The following is a 15,621-nucleotide window of genomic DNA, read 5'->3' on the forward strand; positions in this document are numbered from 1 at the left end:
CAATCATAGCTCACTGCAGCCTCAACCTCCTGGGCTCAAGCAATTCTCCCACCTCAGCCTCCCAGTAGCTGGGAACACACACACAAGCCACAAAGCCCAGCTAATTGTTAACTGTTTTATACAGACAGGGACTCGCTATGTTGCCCAGGCTGGCCTCAAAACGCCTGGGCTCAAGCGATCCTCCCAGTTCAGCCGCCCAAAGCGCTGCGATTATGGGCAAACTGCTAACTCTATTTCTCGAAGTTCTGTGAGCTGTTATGGCTAATTATCAAGCTCAAGGACAGAGTTGTGGGACTCCTGATTTTAGTCAGGGAGACGCGTGGGTCACCTGGGGACCCGCCCCTGCAACAGGCATCTGACGTGGGTGGCATGGGGCTCAGCTGAGCCCCTGTGGGGTCTGTGCCCACTCTGGGTGGTGAGTGTGAGAGATCGTCTCAATTTAACTAGGATGCCCAGTTTGTGTCCACAAGAATGAAGAAATCACGTGCTGTGGAAAACCCACACACTTGGTGCCAGAAGCACCGTGAGGAGTAAAAACAGATTTTCCTTTACACCCAAAGAGAAACCATGAGAGCCAAGGCCGGGCGCGGTGGCTCACGCCTGTAATCCCAGCACTTTGGGTGGCCAAAGCAGGCGAATCACGAGGTCAGGAGATCGAGACCATCCTGGCTAACATGGTGAAACCCCGTCTCTACTAAAAATATAACAAATTAGCCGGGCATGGTGGCGGGTGCCTGTAGTCCCAGCTACTCGGGAGGCTGAGACAGGAGAATGGCGTGAACCCGGGAGGCAGAGGTGGCAGTGAGCCGTGATTGCGCCACTGCATTCCAGCCTGGGCAACAGAGCGAGACTCCATCTCAAAAAAAAAGAGAAACCATGAAACGACGAGAGCCGAAATGGCTACATCAACATCAGAAGAAAGACACCACTTTGTTTGGGAGACCAAGACAGGAGGATCGCTTGAGCCCAAGAGCTGGAGACCAGACTGGGCCATGCAGCAAGACTCCACCTTGCCTTTTTTTCTACAAAAAGTTTAAAACTTAGCCACACATAGGCCAGGTGCAGGAGCTCACCCCTGTAATCCCAGCACTTTGGGAGGCCGAGGGAGGCAGATCACAAGGTCAGGAGTTCAAGACCAGCCTGGCCAACATGGTGAAACCCCATCTCTACTAAAAAAATGCAAAAATTAGCCAGGTATAGTGGCGCGTGCCTGTAATCCCGGCTACTCAGGAGGCTGAGGCAGGAGAATGGCGTGAACCCGGGAGGTGGAGGTTGCAGTGAGCTGAGATCATGCCACTGCACTCCAGCCTGGGCGACAGGGCAAGACTCTGTCTCAAAAAAAAAAAAGGTTAGGCTCAGTGGTTCACACCTGTAATCCCAGTACTTTGGGAGGCCAAGGTGGGCGATCACATGAGGTTGGGAGTTCAAGACCAGCCTGACCAACACGGAGAAATCCCATCTCTACTAAAAATACAAAGTTAGCCAGGTGTGGTGATGCGCGCCTGTAATCCCAGCTACTCGGGAGGCTGAGGCAGGAGAAGTGCTTGAACCTGGGAGGCGGAGGTTGTGGTGAGCAGAGATCCCACCACTGCACTCCAGCCTGGGCAACAAGAGCGAAACTTCGTCAAAAAAAAAAAAAAGAGAAAGAAAGAAAAAAAAGAAAAATAAAGAAAGAAAGAAAGGAAGGGAGGGAGGGAAAGAAAAGAAAGAAAGAAAAGAGAGACAGAGAGAGAGAGACACGAATCTCTGGACCCCAAAATCACTAAGCCAAAGGGAAAAGGAAAAAATCAAGCTGGGAACCGCTTAGGTCAAACCGGCCTCCCGTTCTATTCCTTAAAACGCCAGTCACCAAGATGAAAAGGCTACATACCTCCCTCCCAATCTGTCCACAAGCAAATTCCGTGTGGACAAGGGACAGAGAGAACTCAGCCATCCCTCTGCTCAGAGAGAAATGCATGGCTGCCTTCGGAAAGGCTCATCAGAAACTCAAAACGACGCAATGGTCTCTCTCACCTATGACCGGAAGCCCCCTCCCCGTTAAGAGTTTCCCCCCTTTCTGGACCGAACCAATGTGCATCTTACATATGCTGACTGATGTCTCATGTCCCCCTAACATGTTTAAAAGCAACCTGTGCCCCGACCACCTTGGGAACATACCGTCAGGACCTCCTGAGGCTGTCACGGGCACGCGTCCTTCATGTTGGCAAAATGAACTGTGTTTTTTTTTTTTTTTTTTTTTTNTTTTTTTTTTGAGACGGAGTCTCGCTGTGTCGCCCAGGTTGGAGTGCCATGGCCGGATCTCAGCTCACTGCAAGCTCCGCCTCCCAGGTTCACGCTATTCTCCTGCCTCAGCCTCCCGAGTAGCTGGGACTACAGGTGCCTGCCACCTCGCCCCGCTAGTTTTTTGTGTTTTTTAGTAGAGACGGGGTTTCACCGTGTTAGCCAGGATCCTGACCTCGTGATCCACCCATCTCAGCCTCCCAAAGTGCTGGGATTACAGGCTTGAGCCACCGCGCCCGGCCTGTTTTTTTTTTTTTTTTTTTTTTGGGGACGGAGTTTCTGCTCTTGTCGCCCAGGCTGGAGTGCAATGGCGCGATCTCAGGTCACCACAAAATCTGCCTCCCGGGTTCAAGCAATTCTCCTGCCTCAGCCTCCCGAGTAGCTTGGATTACAGCCATGTGCCACCATGCCTGGCTAATTTTGTATTTTTAGTAGAGACGGGGTTTCTCTATGTTGTTCAGGCTCGTCTCAAGCTCCTGACCTCAGGTGATCCACCTGCCTCGGCCTCCCAAAGTGACAGGCGTGAGCCACCGTGCCCAGCCAGGCAAAATAAACTTTCTAAATTGACTTCGGACCTGTCTCAAATATTTAGGGTTCACGTAACAAACCTTCACATATACCCCCTGAATCTAAAATAAAATAAGGCCAGGAGTCGTGGCTCATGCCTGTAATCCCAGCACTTTGGGAGACTGAGGCAAGAGGATTACTTGAGCCCAGGAGTTTGAGATGAGCCTCAGCAAAATATAAAGACCCCATCTCTACAAAAAAAGTGATTCTCCTGCCTCAGCCACCCGAGCAGCTGGGATAACAGGCGTGCACCACCACACCTGGTTATTTTTTGTATTTTTAGTAGAGATAGGGTCTTGTCATGTTGCCTAGGCTGGTCTTGAACTCCTGACCTCAAGTGATCCACCCGCCTCGGCTTCCCAAAGTGCTGGGATTACAGGCGTGAGCCACAGCGCCCGGCCTAAAGGAATTCTTTTGACTGTCAAATTCCATCAGATCTGTGGGCCGCGGTTGGTTTATGCACTCACCGGCTGATCTGCGGGTTTTCCGGTTTTGAGCTACTGTGAATCGTGCCACCCTGAGTACTCATGCATGAGGCTGTGTGAGGTCCTAGATTCCCTTTCTCTTGCATAAATGCCTTGGAGTGGAATGACCCTGACGTTTAACATTTTCTTTTTTTTTTTTTTTTTTTTTGAGACGGAGTCTCGCGCTGTCGCCCAGGCTGGAGTGCAGTGGCCGGATCTCAGCTCACTGCAAGCTCCGCCTCCCGGGTTCACGCCATTCTCCGGCCTCAGCCTCCCGAGTAGCTGGGACTACAGGCGCTGCCACCTCGCCCGGCTTTTTTTTTGTATTTCTTAGTAGAGACGGGGTTTCACCGTGTTAGCCAGGATGGTCTCGATCTCCTGACCTCGTGATCCGCCCATCTCGGCCTCCCAAAGTGCTGGGATTACAGGCTTGAGCCACCGCGCCCGGCCTTAACATTTTCTTTTTTGAGACGGGGTCTCACTCTGTCACCCAGGCTGGACTGCAGTGGTGTGATCACAGCTCACTGCAGGCTTGACTTCCTGGGCTCAAGAGATCCTCCTACTTCAGCCTCCTGAGTACCTGAGACTGGGGCATGCACCACCATGCCTGGCTAATTTTTAAAATTATTATTATTACTTTTTTTAGATGGAGTCTTGCTCTGTCGCCCAGGCTGCAGTGCGGTAGTGCGATGTCGGTTCACCGCAAGCTCCGCCTCCCGGGTTCACACCATTCTCCTGCCTCAGCCTCCCATGCAGCTGGGACTACAGGCGCCCGCCACCACATCCGGCTAATTTTTTGGATTTTTTTAGTAGAGATGGGGTTTCACCATGTTAGCCAGGATGGTCTCGATCTCCTGACCTCGTGATGTGCCCGTCTTGGCCTCCCAAAGTGCTGGGATTACAGGTGTGAGCCACTGCGCCCGGCCCTTAAAATTATTTTTTAGCCAGGTGCATGAGGTCAGGAGTTCGAGACCAGCCTGACCAATATAATGAAAGCCCGTCTCTACTAAAAATACCAGACTTGGTCGGGCGCAGTGGCTCACGCCTGTAATCCCAGTGCTTTGGGAGGCCGAGTTGGGAGGATCACCTCAACACACAAGTTCAAGACCAGCCTGGGCAACATGGCAAGACCCCATCTCTACTAAACATAAAAAAATTAGCTGAGCATGGTGGTGCATGTCTGTAGTCCCAGCTACTTGGGAGGCTAAGGTGGGAGGACTGCTTGAGTCCAGGAGCTGGAGGATGCAGTGAGCTATGATCGAGCCACTGCACTCCAGTGTGGGTGACAGAGTGAGACCCTGTCTCTAAAAAAAAAAATTTTTTTTAATTTAAAGGCTGGCGCGGTGGCTCACGCCTGTAATCCTAGCACTTTGGGAGGCTGAGGCGGGCGGATCACGAGGTCAGGAGATCAAGACCATCCTGGCTAACACGGTGAAACACTGTCTCTACTAAAAATACAAAAAAATTAGCTGGGCGTGGTGGTGGGTGCCTGTAGTCCCAGCTACTCGGGAGTTTGAGGCAGGAGAATGGTGTGAATCCGGGAGGCGGAGCTTGCAGTGAGCCAAGATAGTGCCACTGCACTCCAGCCTGGGCGACAGAGAGAGACTCCAACTCAAAAAAAAAAAAATTTTTTTTTAAAATCGAAGAGTCGGCCGGGCGCGGTGGCTCACGCCTGTAATCCCAGCACTTTGGGAGGCCGAGGCGGGCGGATCACAAGGTCAGGAGATCGAGACCACAGTGAAACCCCGTCTCTACTAAAAATACAAAAAATTAGCCGGGCGCGGTGGTGGGCGCCTGTAGTCCCAGCTACTCAGGAGGCTGAGGCAGGAGAATGGCGTGAACCCGGGAGGCGGAGCTTGCAGTGAGCCGAGATCACGCCACTGCACTCCAGCCTGGGCGACAGCGCAAGACTCCGTCTCAAAAAAAAAAAAAAAAAAAAAATCGAAGAGTCCAAGGGGTCAATACTAGCCATACATGGCTATTTAAATCTAAATCCAAATTCAGCTGAATTCAGTATTCAACTCCTGGGTCACGCTGTCCACATCTGTAGTCCTTACTGGCCACATGAGTGTCTAGTATTGGACAGCTCAGATCCAAACCCTCCCGTTACTACAGGATACTCTACTGCAGAGCACAAGACCACAGAACCCACTGAGAAACTGTGAAACCTAACAAGGCTTCAGGAAGAAATAGTTCAAACCAGATAAAAGTAAACATGCCGGCTACTCTGGAGGCTGAGGCAGGAGAATGGCGTGAACCCGGGAGGCGGAGCTTGTAGTGAGCTGAGATCGCACCACTGCACACCAGCCTGGCGACAGAGCGAGACTCCGTCTCAAAAAAAAAAAAAAAAAAAAAAGGCAAAAATCTACAGCTTTCAGGCTGGGCGCAGTGGCTCATACCTGATATCCCAGCACTTTGGGAGACTGAGGTGTGCAGATCACGAGGTCAGGAGTTCGAGACCAGCTTGGCCAACATAGTGAAATCCCATGTCTACTAAAAATACAAAAAAATCACCGGGCGCGGTGGCTCAAGCCTGTAATCCCAGCACTTTGGGAGGCCGAGACGGGCGGATCACGAGGTCAGGAGATCGAGACCATCCTGGCTAACACGGTGAAACCCCGTCTCTACTAAAAAAATACAAAAAACTAGCCGGGCGCGGTGGCAGGCACCTGTAGTCCCAGCTACTCGGGAGGCTGAGGCAGGAGAATGGCGTGAACCCGGGAGGCGGAGCTTGCAGTGAGCTGAGATCCGGCCACTGCACTCCAGCATGGGCGACAGAGCCAGACTCCGTCTCAAAAAAAAAAAACAAAAAACAAAAAACAAAAAAATCAGCCTAGTATGCCGGCGGGCGCCTGTAATCCCAGCTACTCAGGAGGCTGAAGCAAGAGAATCTCTTGAACCCAGGAGCTGGAGGTTACAGTGAGCCGAGATCGCACCACTGAGCTGTAAAACAACTAAATCAAAACCTTAACATGTAATTTATGTCTTTAGAAAGACCGATCTCCTGATAAATTCCTTTATCACCTGACGAACTGATTCTCAAGCCCATCAGGCACCATCAGGCCAGGGGCTGGTAAACTATGGCCCTTAGAGGGAATCTGACCCACCACTTGTTTTTTGTAAATAAAGCTTTTTTTTTTTTTTTTTTTGAGACAGAGTTTTCACTTTTGTTAACCAGGCTGGAGTGCACTGGCATTATCTCAGCTCACTGCAACCTCCTCCTCCCAGATTCAAGCGATTCTCCTGCCTCAGCCTCCTGAGTAGCTGGGATTACGAGTGCCCACCACCACGCCCAGCTAATTTTTTTATTTTTTATTTTTTTGAGACACAGTCTCACTCTATCACCCAGGCTGGATTGCAGTGGCGCGATCGCAGCTCGCTGCAACCTCTGCTGCCCAGGTTCAAGCAATTCTCCTACCTCAGCCTCCCACGTAGCTGGGATTACAGGCGCCCGCCACCACACCCGGCTAATTTTTGGTTTTTTTTGTAGAGTCGGGGTTTTATCATCTTGGCCAGGCTGGTCTTGAACTCCTGACCTCATGATCCACCTGCCTCGGCCTCCCAAAGTGCTGGGATTACAGGCGTGAGCCACCGTGCCTGGCCGATTTTTGTATTTTTAGTAGAGATGGGGTATCACCATGTTGGCCAGGCTGGTCTTGAACTCCTGACCTGAGGTGATCCTCCCACCTCGGCCTCCCAAAATGCCAGGATTACAGGTGTGAGCCACTGCGCCGGGCCAATAAAGTTTTATTAGAATACAACTATTCTTGCTCATTTACATGTTGTTGATTTATGGCTTTCTGTCCTGCAGAGTTAAGTAGTTGCAACTGAGACAGTATCGCCTGCCAGAAATACTCTCTGACCCCTCACGTGAACTTACCGGCACCTGGGTCTTTTACCTGTTTTGGTTTTGTTTTACATTGGCAAGGTCTCACTATGGTGCCCACACTGGTAGCAAACTCTTGGCTTCAAAAGATCCTCCCACCTCAGGCTGGGCGCAGTGGCTCACACCTGTAATCCCAGTACTTTGGGAGGCCAAGGATAGCCTGAGGTCAGGAGTTCGACACCAGCCCAGCCAACACGGCGAGACCCCATCTCTAAAAATACAAAAATTAGCCGGCCTCGAGGCGGGTGCCTGTAGTCCCAGCTACTCGGGAGGCTGAAGCAGGAGAACTGCTGGAACCCGGGAGGCAGAGCTTTGCAGTGAGCCGAGATTGCATCACTGCACTCCAGCCTGGGCGACACAGTGAGACTCCGTCTCAAAAATAGTAATAGGCCGGGCGCGGTGGCTCAAGCCTGTAATCCCAGCACTTTGGGAGGCTGAGGCTGGCGGATCACGAGGTCAGGAGATCGAGACCATCCTGGCTAACACGGTGAAACCCCGTCTCTACTAAAAAATACAAAAAACTAGCCAGGCGAGGTGGCGGGCGCCTGTAGTCCCAGCTACTCGGGAGGCTGAGGCAGGAGAATGGCGTAAACCCGGGAGGCGGAGCTTGCAGTGAGCCAAGATCCGACCACTGCACTCCAGCCCGGGCGACACAGAGAGACTCCGCCTCAAAAAATAATAATAATAATAATAATAATAATAATAATAATAATAATAAAACACAGAATATAAGTTTCACAAGGAAGGAGATGTTCTTCTGTCACATTCACCTCCTGTAGCCAGCATTGTATTTCAATGAGTATCTGTAGGGTGGACAGATGGTTGGATGTGGGTGACTGATTCTAGAAGAGTAAATGTGTCAGACCAGCTGAGAAACTCTATTTTTTTTTTTTTTTTTGAGATGGAGTTTTACTCTTGTTGCCCAGGCTGGAGTGCAATGGCGCGATCTCGGCTCACCACAACCTCTGCTTCCCAGGTTCAAGTGATTCTCCTGCCTCAGCCTCCCGAGTACCTGGGATGCCAGGCGCCCACCACCACGTCTGGTTAATTTTGTATTTTTAGTAGAGACAGGGTTTTACCATGTTGGCCGGGCTGGTCTCAAACTCCTGACCTCGGGTGATCCGCGCCCGGTATTTTTTTTTTTTTTTTTTTAGGCAGAGTCTCGCTCTCTTGCCCAGGCTGGAGTGCAGTGGTGCGATCTCAGCTCACCATAACCTCCACCTCCCAGGTTTAAGCGATTCTCCTGCCTCAGTCTCCCGAGTAGCAGGCGCACACTACCATGCCTGGGTAATTTTTGTATTTTTACTACAGACAGAGTTTCACTGTGTTGGCCAAGCTGGTCTCGAACTCCTGACCTCAGGTGATCCCCCCACCTCGGCCTCCCAAAGTGCTGGGATTACAGGCGTGAGCCACTGTGCCCGGATTTATTTTATTTTATTTTTAGAGACAGAGTCTCACTCTATCGCCCAGGCTGGAGTGCAGTGGTGGGATCATGGCTCACTGCAGCGGTGACCTCCCAGGCTAAGGTGATCCTCCTACCTGAGCCTCCTAAGTAGCAGGGACCACAAGCGCACACCACCATGTTCAAGTAATGAGGTCTCGCTATATTGGCCAGGTTGGTCTTGAACTCCCGGGGTCAAGTGATCCTGTCACCTCAGCCTCCCAAAGTGCTGGGATGACAGATGTGAGCCACTGCACTCAGCCTGAAAAGTCTTCACAAAGAATAAACTTGGGAAGAATTTGGTGAGCAGTTCTCAAAACATACCGTGAAGCAGCAATCATCAAACGTGTTATGGGAATAAGGATTCACAACGCAGTCAGTGAAATAGGAGACCCCAGAACACACTGTTCTACCTTTTTTTTTTTTTCCAAGACAGAGTCTCACTCTGTCGCCGAGGCTGGAGCGCAATGGTGCAATCTTGGCTCACTGCAACCTCCACCTCCCGGGTTCAAACGATTCTCCGGCCTCAGCCTCCCTGAGTAGCTGGGACTACAGGTGCCCACCACCACGCCCGGCTAACTTTTGTGTATGTGGTTTTTTTTTTTCGAGACGGAGTCTCTCTCTGTCGCCCAGGCTGAAGTGCAGTGGCCGGATCTCAGCTCACTGCAAGCTCCGCCTCCCGGGTTCACGCCATTCTCCTGCCTCAGCCTCCCGAGTAGCTGGGACTACAGGCGCCCGCCACCTCGCCCGGCTAGTTTTTTGTATTTTTTTAGTAGAGACCGGGTTTCACCGTGTTAGCCAGGATGGTCTCGATCTCCTGACCTCGTGATCTGCCCGTCTTGGCCTCCCAAAGTGCTGGGATTACAAGCTTGAGCCACCGCGCCCGGCCTTTTTTTCTTTTTTAAGACAGAGTCTTGCTCACGCCTGTAATGGCTTGGAGGTTCAAGCCATTCTCCTGCCTCAGCCTCCCGAGTAGCTGGGATTACAGGTGCCCACCATCACGCCAGGCTAATTTTTTGTATTTTTAGTAGAGACGGGGTTTCCCCATGTTGGCCAGGCTGGTCTCGAACTCCCGACCTCGTGATCTGCCTGACTCGGCCTCCCAACGTGCTGGGATAATAGGCGTGATCCACCGTGCCCAGCCAGACTGTCCTACATCTAGACCTCACTACATTGATGACAGTTCCGTGATACAGTGAATAAAGATATTTTAGGCTGGGTGCAGTGGCTCATGCCTGTAATCTCAGCACTTTGGGAGGCCAAGGTGGGTGGATCACCTGAGCTCAGGAGTTCACCACCAGCCTGGGCAACAAGACAGAAATACTGTTTCTACTAAAAATACAAAAATTAGCCAGGCGTAGTGGAACGCACCTATAATCCTAGCTACTCAGGAGGCTGCGACAGGAGAATCACTTGAGCCAGGGAGCTGAAGGCTGCGGCATGCGGAAATCACACCACTGTATTCCAGCCTGGGCAACAGAGCAAGGTTCTGTCTCAAAAAAAAAAAAAAGGGGGGGGGGAGGCCAGGTGCAGTGGCTCATGCTTCCACTCCCAGCACTTTGGGAGGCTGGGGTGGGTGGATCACTTAAGGTCAGGAGTTCGAGACCAGCCTGGCCAACATGGCAAAACCCCGTCTCTATTAAAAATACAGAAATTGGCCAGGCGTGGTGGCTCACGCCTGTAATCTGAGCACTCTGGGAGGCCAAGGCAGGCAGATCACAAGGTCAGCGGATCGAGAACATCCTGGTTAACACGGTGAAACCCCATCTCTACTAAAAAAATACAAAAAATTAGCCGGGCGTGGTGGTGGGCACCTGTAGTCCCAGCTACTCAGAAAGCTGAGGCACCAGAATCACTTGAGTCCAGGAGGCATAGATCACAGTGAACTGAGATCTCGCCACTGCACTCCAGCCTGGGTGACAGGGTGAGAGTCGATCTCAAAAAAAAAAGAAAAACAAGGTATTTTAGATACTAACTTCATGGGACCGGCCGATGTGTACATCTACCAAAGTGCAACCCTGGAGATCTTCAGTCCTCCCTTGGAGCCCCACGAGAGAATGAGATGTTTAACCCCCCCAGATCATTCAATGCACAGTCATTGCATGCCTACTGTGTACCAGGCTCCAGCGCGGTGAGATGGGACGGGTGCTCATCTAGGACCGGGGAACAGCCTAGAAGCCACGTGCAACCCTGGCCTCCTCCCCAGCACAAATGCCAACCCCTGTGCTACGGTCCCAGACACTGGGGCCACCGCCAAGGCCTGCTCCCAGCCTCCTCTCTGCCATGTCTCAGCTCACCCTGCACCCCAGCCCGGGACCACGCCCAAGTCCAGGCCACCTGCTCTCCCCACAGCCGGCAACGCCCCGGCCCCTCTCCGCTCATCATTAAACTCCAGGCTTTATTCCAGCACCCCCAGTTCTTCCCGACGTACCCCCAGTTTTTTTTTTCAAGACGGAGTCTTGCCCTGTCACCCAGGCGTGATCTCGGCTCACTGCAATTTCTGCCTTCCAGATTCAAGCGTTTCTCCTGCCTCAGCCTCCTAGTAGCTGGGATTACAGGTGGGCACCACCACGCCCGGCTAATTTTTGTATTTTTAGTAGAGACAGGGTTTTACCATGTTGGCCAGTCTGGTCTCGAACTCCTGACCTCAGGTGTCCACCTGCCTCGGCCTCCCAAAGTGCTGGGATTACAGGCGTGAGCCACTGCGCCCAGCCTCAACTGCTGTTTTCTATCTGCTGTGTGGCCTGTGGCTGTCAGCACTGCATCGGGTCCGTTTGTTCCCACAGCCCTGGGACAGACGTGTCTGAGTGATCCCGTTTCACAGGCATGGAAACTGAGGCACAAGGCACTTGGGACGCGCTGCTCTGCAGACCTCTCAGCCCTAGGTGCCGCAAACACATCCAAGCCAGTACTTGTCCCTCCTGAGCCTGTCCTGGCTTGTGATACTCCAGCCAGAAGTCTGGGGACCCCCGCTGCAGCCCCCCAAGCCCTCACCTGCCAAGCTGCCTCCTCTCCTGGCCACAGGAACTCGCTTCCTCCAAAGAGGACCTGCATCCTCCACCCCTCATTTCTGCCATCCCCACCGAGCCCCCCGCCGCTGTCTCCCGCCTGGAGTCTGCAGCTGCTGCTCCCCAGCCTCACTCCTGGGCCCCTCCATGGCGCATTCCACCCTCAACGCGGATCTGGTCATGCTGGGCCACAGGGCTTCCCTCACTCCTCCTGCTCCGGCCTTGCCATGGCTCCCACTTGCCCAGCTCCTCTGGGCTCTGGGCCTTCCATCCCTGAGCCAGGGGCACGGCATTCCCTGTCAACATCACTTGCTCAGGGGGTCGTTCCGGACCAGGTCAGTGCCCCCTCTCCGTTTTCAGTCCTCCTGAAATGCTAAGGAAATACAGATGACCTTTCAACAAGGCGGTTTTGAACTGCACGAGTCCACTCATACATGAATGTTTCCAATATAGGTTGCCCCAAGGGTGCCGGCCTCTCCTGCCTCCCCTTCCACCTCTGCCACCCCCGAGACAGAGACCCCCACCCTCCTACTCCTCCTCCTCAGCCCTCAACATGAACACAAGGACAGAGGCCTTCATGATGGTCACTTCCACTGTGCGAACAGCAAACAGGTTTTCTCCTTTCACTTTTTTTTTCCTTTTTTTTGAGACAGAATCTCGCTCTTGTCACCCAGGCTGGAGTGCAATGGCACAGTCTTGGCTCACTGCAACCTCTGCCTCCCAGGTTCAAGTCATTCTCCTGCCTCAGCCTCCCGAGTAGCTGGGATTACAGGTGCACACCACCACGCCCGGCTAATTTTTTGTATTTTTAGTAGAGATGGGGTTTCACCATGTTGGCCAGGAGGGTCTCGAACTCCTGACCTCATGATTCACCTGCCTCGGCCTCCCAAAGTGCTGGGATTACAGGCGTGAGCCACCGCGCCCAGCCTGTCCTTTATTTTTATTTTTTTGAGATGGAGTGTCACTGTGTCGCCTGGGCTGGAGTACAGCGGCGCAATCTCTGTTCCCTGCAACCGCTGCCTCCTGGGTTCACGACATTCTCCTGCCTCAGCCTCCTGAGTAGCTGGGATTACAGACGTGCGCCACCATGCCCGGTTAATTTTTGTATTTTTGTGGAGACAGGGATTCACTGTGTTGGTCAGGCTGGTCTCGATTTCCTGACCTCAGGTGATCCACCCGCCTCAGCCTCCCAAAGTGCTGGGATTCCAGGCGTGAGCCCCCACACCCGACCCCTTAGGCTTTTCTGAATATATTTTCTGGTCTCCAGCCTCCGTTATTGTGAGAACAGGAAGCGGGTGTGCACAGACCGGGTGTCCTCACAAGGCCTCCGGTCGGTGAGAAGCCGTTCCTAGTTAAATTCCTAGCTAAGTTTGTGGGAGTCAAAAGTTGTACTCGGATTTGAGCTGAGTGAGGGTCCACACCCCTAACCCCACGTCGAGGGTCCGCTGTCCCAGGCCCGCCCACCTTACCTCGCTGCCATCTCCTGAGCCCCCCAGGGGCAGACCCCTGGCCTACTTTTCTCCAAGGGATCCTTGTCCTGCCTCCATCCTCCCCACTTTGCAACCGAGCCAGCAGTCCCTCAAGTGCAATCACGTACATGTCCCAAGGTCAGCCGGCGCTCAAGGGGCCCCACCTGCCCCCTCAAACAGAAAGCCTGGGTTCTCCAACCTGCTGCGGGGTGAGTTCCAGCTGCAACCAACCCGCCCCTCCCCAAAGAGCACAAAGACCACCCAGGCGGAGGGGGCAAACCCACCGCCCCCCACTCCAAGCTAGGGGAGGCCCAGCAGCTAAGGACGACAGAGACACGGACAGCGACAGGGACGGCACGAGCCACAGGAGGTCCCGGAACCATCCAGGGGCAGGACCCCACCAGAAGAGACCCAGCTGCCCATAAACACCCAGGAAGAAGCCAGATCAGGTTAACAAAAGCACCCGAAGGTCAGAAGGGAGGGCAGGACCCTCCCCCTCCAGGCCCCACAACAACAAAACCCAGCCCCTGCCCCCCACCCCGACCAATGAGGGGCAGGGTAAGAGGGACCCGGGAGTGGGGGGAACCTGGGGCCTGGGGCCAGTGCCTGGCACACTGGCAGAGACAGATACTGGACCAAACTCGCTTCTTTCCCAGAAAGGAGGCCTGGGGGCTGGGGAGGGAGAGACCCCGGAGCTGGAGGTCTCTGAGTTGGAAGGGCTGAAACATGGGGTCTGGGCGGGGGTCTAGGGTGGTGGTCTGGTGGCAGGGGGTCATAGGATGTGGTACAGGTGGTGGCAGGGCCCAGGGTCGGGAGCCTGGCAGTGGCGGACCTGGAGGCGAGTGGTCACTGAAGTGGGAGGCGGCACGGCCCAGGGGTCTCTGGCTGAGGTGGAGGCCTGGGGCTGAGTGGCTGTGGGCAGCAGTCTACAATCTGGACTGAAGGGCAGGCAGGGGTATCCCTGGAGGGGAGCGGCATGGTTTGAGGGTCCCTGATTGAGATCATGTGCTGAGCCTGGGGGTCTCCGGTGGGGGTTAGTGGCTCTGGAGGCAGCGGGGATGACACAGGGAGGGAGCGGCCCAGGGTGTTGGGGCACGGGGGTGCGGGTGGGAGTGACAGGGTCCCTGGATGGTGGGGGAAGAGGAAGGGGTCTTGGGGGTCATGGGTGGGGGTGGAGGAAATAGCAGGACCCCTGGAGGGAGGGGTCCTGGAGTTCTGGGGTCATAGGCTGGGGGTTACGGACTGAGGTGGTGAGGACTGGGGATGGTGGGGGTCTCAGGTGAGAGTGAAGGAGTCTCGCATCCAGGGATGCAGGTCCTAGGGACAGTGGGTTGGGGTCCTGGAATGGAGGAGCAGATGGGAGTACACGTCCCAGGGTTGGAGGGTCCCAGGGTGGTGGGTAGGGGTGCAGGGCCAGGGCATGGAGGGGACCCAGGAATGCAGGCCGAGTGGGGTCCAGGGATGGAGGGTCCCGGGGTGCAGGCAGGGGTTTCAGCCAGAGGTGGAGGGGCCAGGGGATCTGGGGGCAGAGGTGTCTGGGGACCTGAGGTGCAGGGAGGGGTGAGGTCCAGGGGTGGAGGGTCCTGGATATGGGGTATCTAGGGTGCTGGGGTGCAGGCTGGGTGGGGTTCAAGGATGGAGGGGCCCAAGGGCCCCAGGTGCAAGCCGAGTTGGAGGGTCCCAGGAACGGAGGGTCTCGGAGTGCTGGCTGGGTGGGTCCAGGGATGGAGGAGAGCAGGGGTCCCAGGGGTACAGGGCCTGGGGTCCCGGGGAACAGGCTGGGGGCACAAGCCAGGGGTGGAGGATCCAGGGAGTCCTGGGGATGCAGGGGTGTAGAGGCCCAGAGTGCAGGCCTGGTGGGGTCAGGGGACAGAGAGGTGCAGGGTGGCAGGGACAGAGGGGTGCAGAGCCCAGGGAACTGGGTGGAGTCTGGGGATGGAGGGGTGCAGGCCGGGTCGGGTTCAGGGCCGGAGGGGTGCAGGGGTGCCAGGGACAGAGGGGTGCAGGGCATTAGGTGCAGGCCGAGCTGGGTTCAGGGCCTGAGGCTGCAGGGGTGCAGCAGTCCCGCGGAGAGAGGGGTGCAGGGCCTTAGGTGCAGGGCCCGGGGACGGAGGGGTGCAGGAGTTCTGGGGCCGAAGGGGTGCAGGGGTCTCGGGAACACAGGGGTGCAGGGCCTCAGGTGCAGGGCCCGGGGAGCAGGCCGGGAGGGTCGGGGCCGGGGCTGGCGGGGTCGGGGCGCCCACCTGTGCGCGGGGATGCGCTGCGAGCTGAGCCCCTTGCCCACCAGGAAGTGCACGTCGCACAGCACCTCGTTGTTGAAGAGGAAGGCGAAGCGCTCCTGCACGGTGGGCTTGCTGGCCTGCCAGTTGTACGCGGCCTCGCGCTGCAGCGCCGCCGCCCCCGGGCCCGCCGCCTCCTCCGCCCGCTCCGCGCCCGCGGCCTGCGCGTCTGTCCCGGGGCCCGGCGGGGCGGGCGGGGTCGGCCCGGGGACGACGGCGGCGGCGGC

General features: G+C 55.0%; 1 protein-coding gene across 1 annotated transcript in view; it reads right to left on the reverse strand.

Annotated features, from left to right (window-relative positions):
* BTBD2 (BTB domain containing 2) overlaps positions 1-15,615 on the reverse strand; it is a 30,854-nt gene extending 15,239 nt beyond the window's left edge. Inside the window, exon 1 of the mRNA XM_025368326.1 lies at positions 15,359-15,615. The gene's annotated coding sequence lies outside the window, so the exon portion shown is untranslated. The remainder of the gene's footprint in view (positions 1-15,358) is intronic.
* Positions 15,616-15,621: the final 6 nt, after the last annotated feature.

The sequence above is a fragment of the Theropithecus gelada genome, chromosome 19, assembly GCF_003255815.1.
Source record: "Theropithecus gelada isolate Dixy chromosome 19, Tgel_1.0, whole genome shotgun sequence".
Lineage (NCBI taxonomy): Eukaryota > Metazoa > Chordata > Mammalia > Primates > Cercopithecidae > Theropithecus > Theropithecus gelada.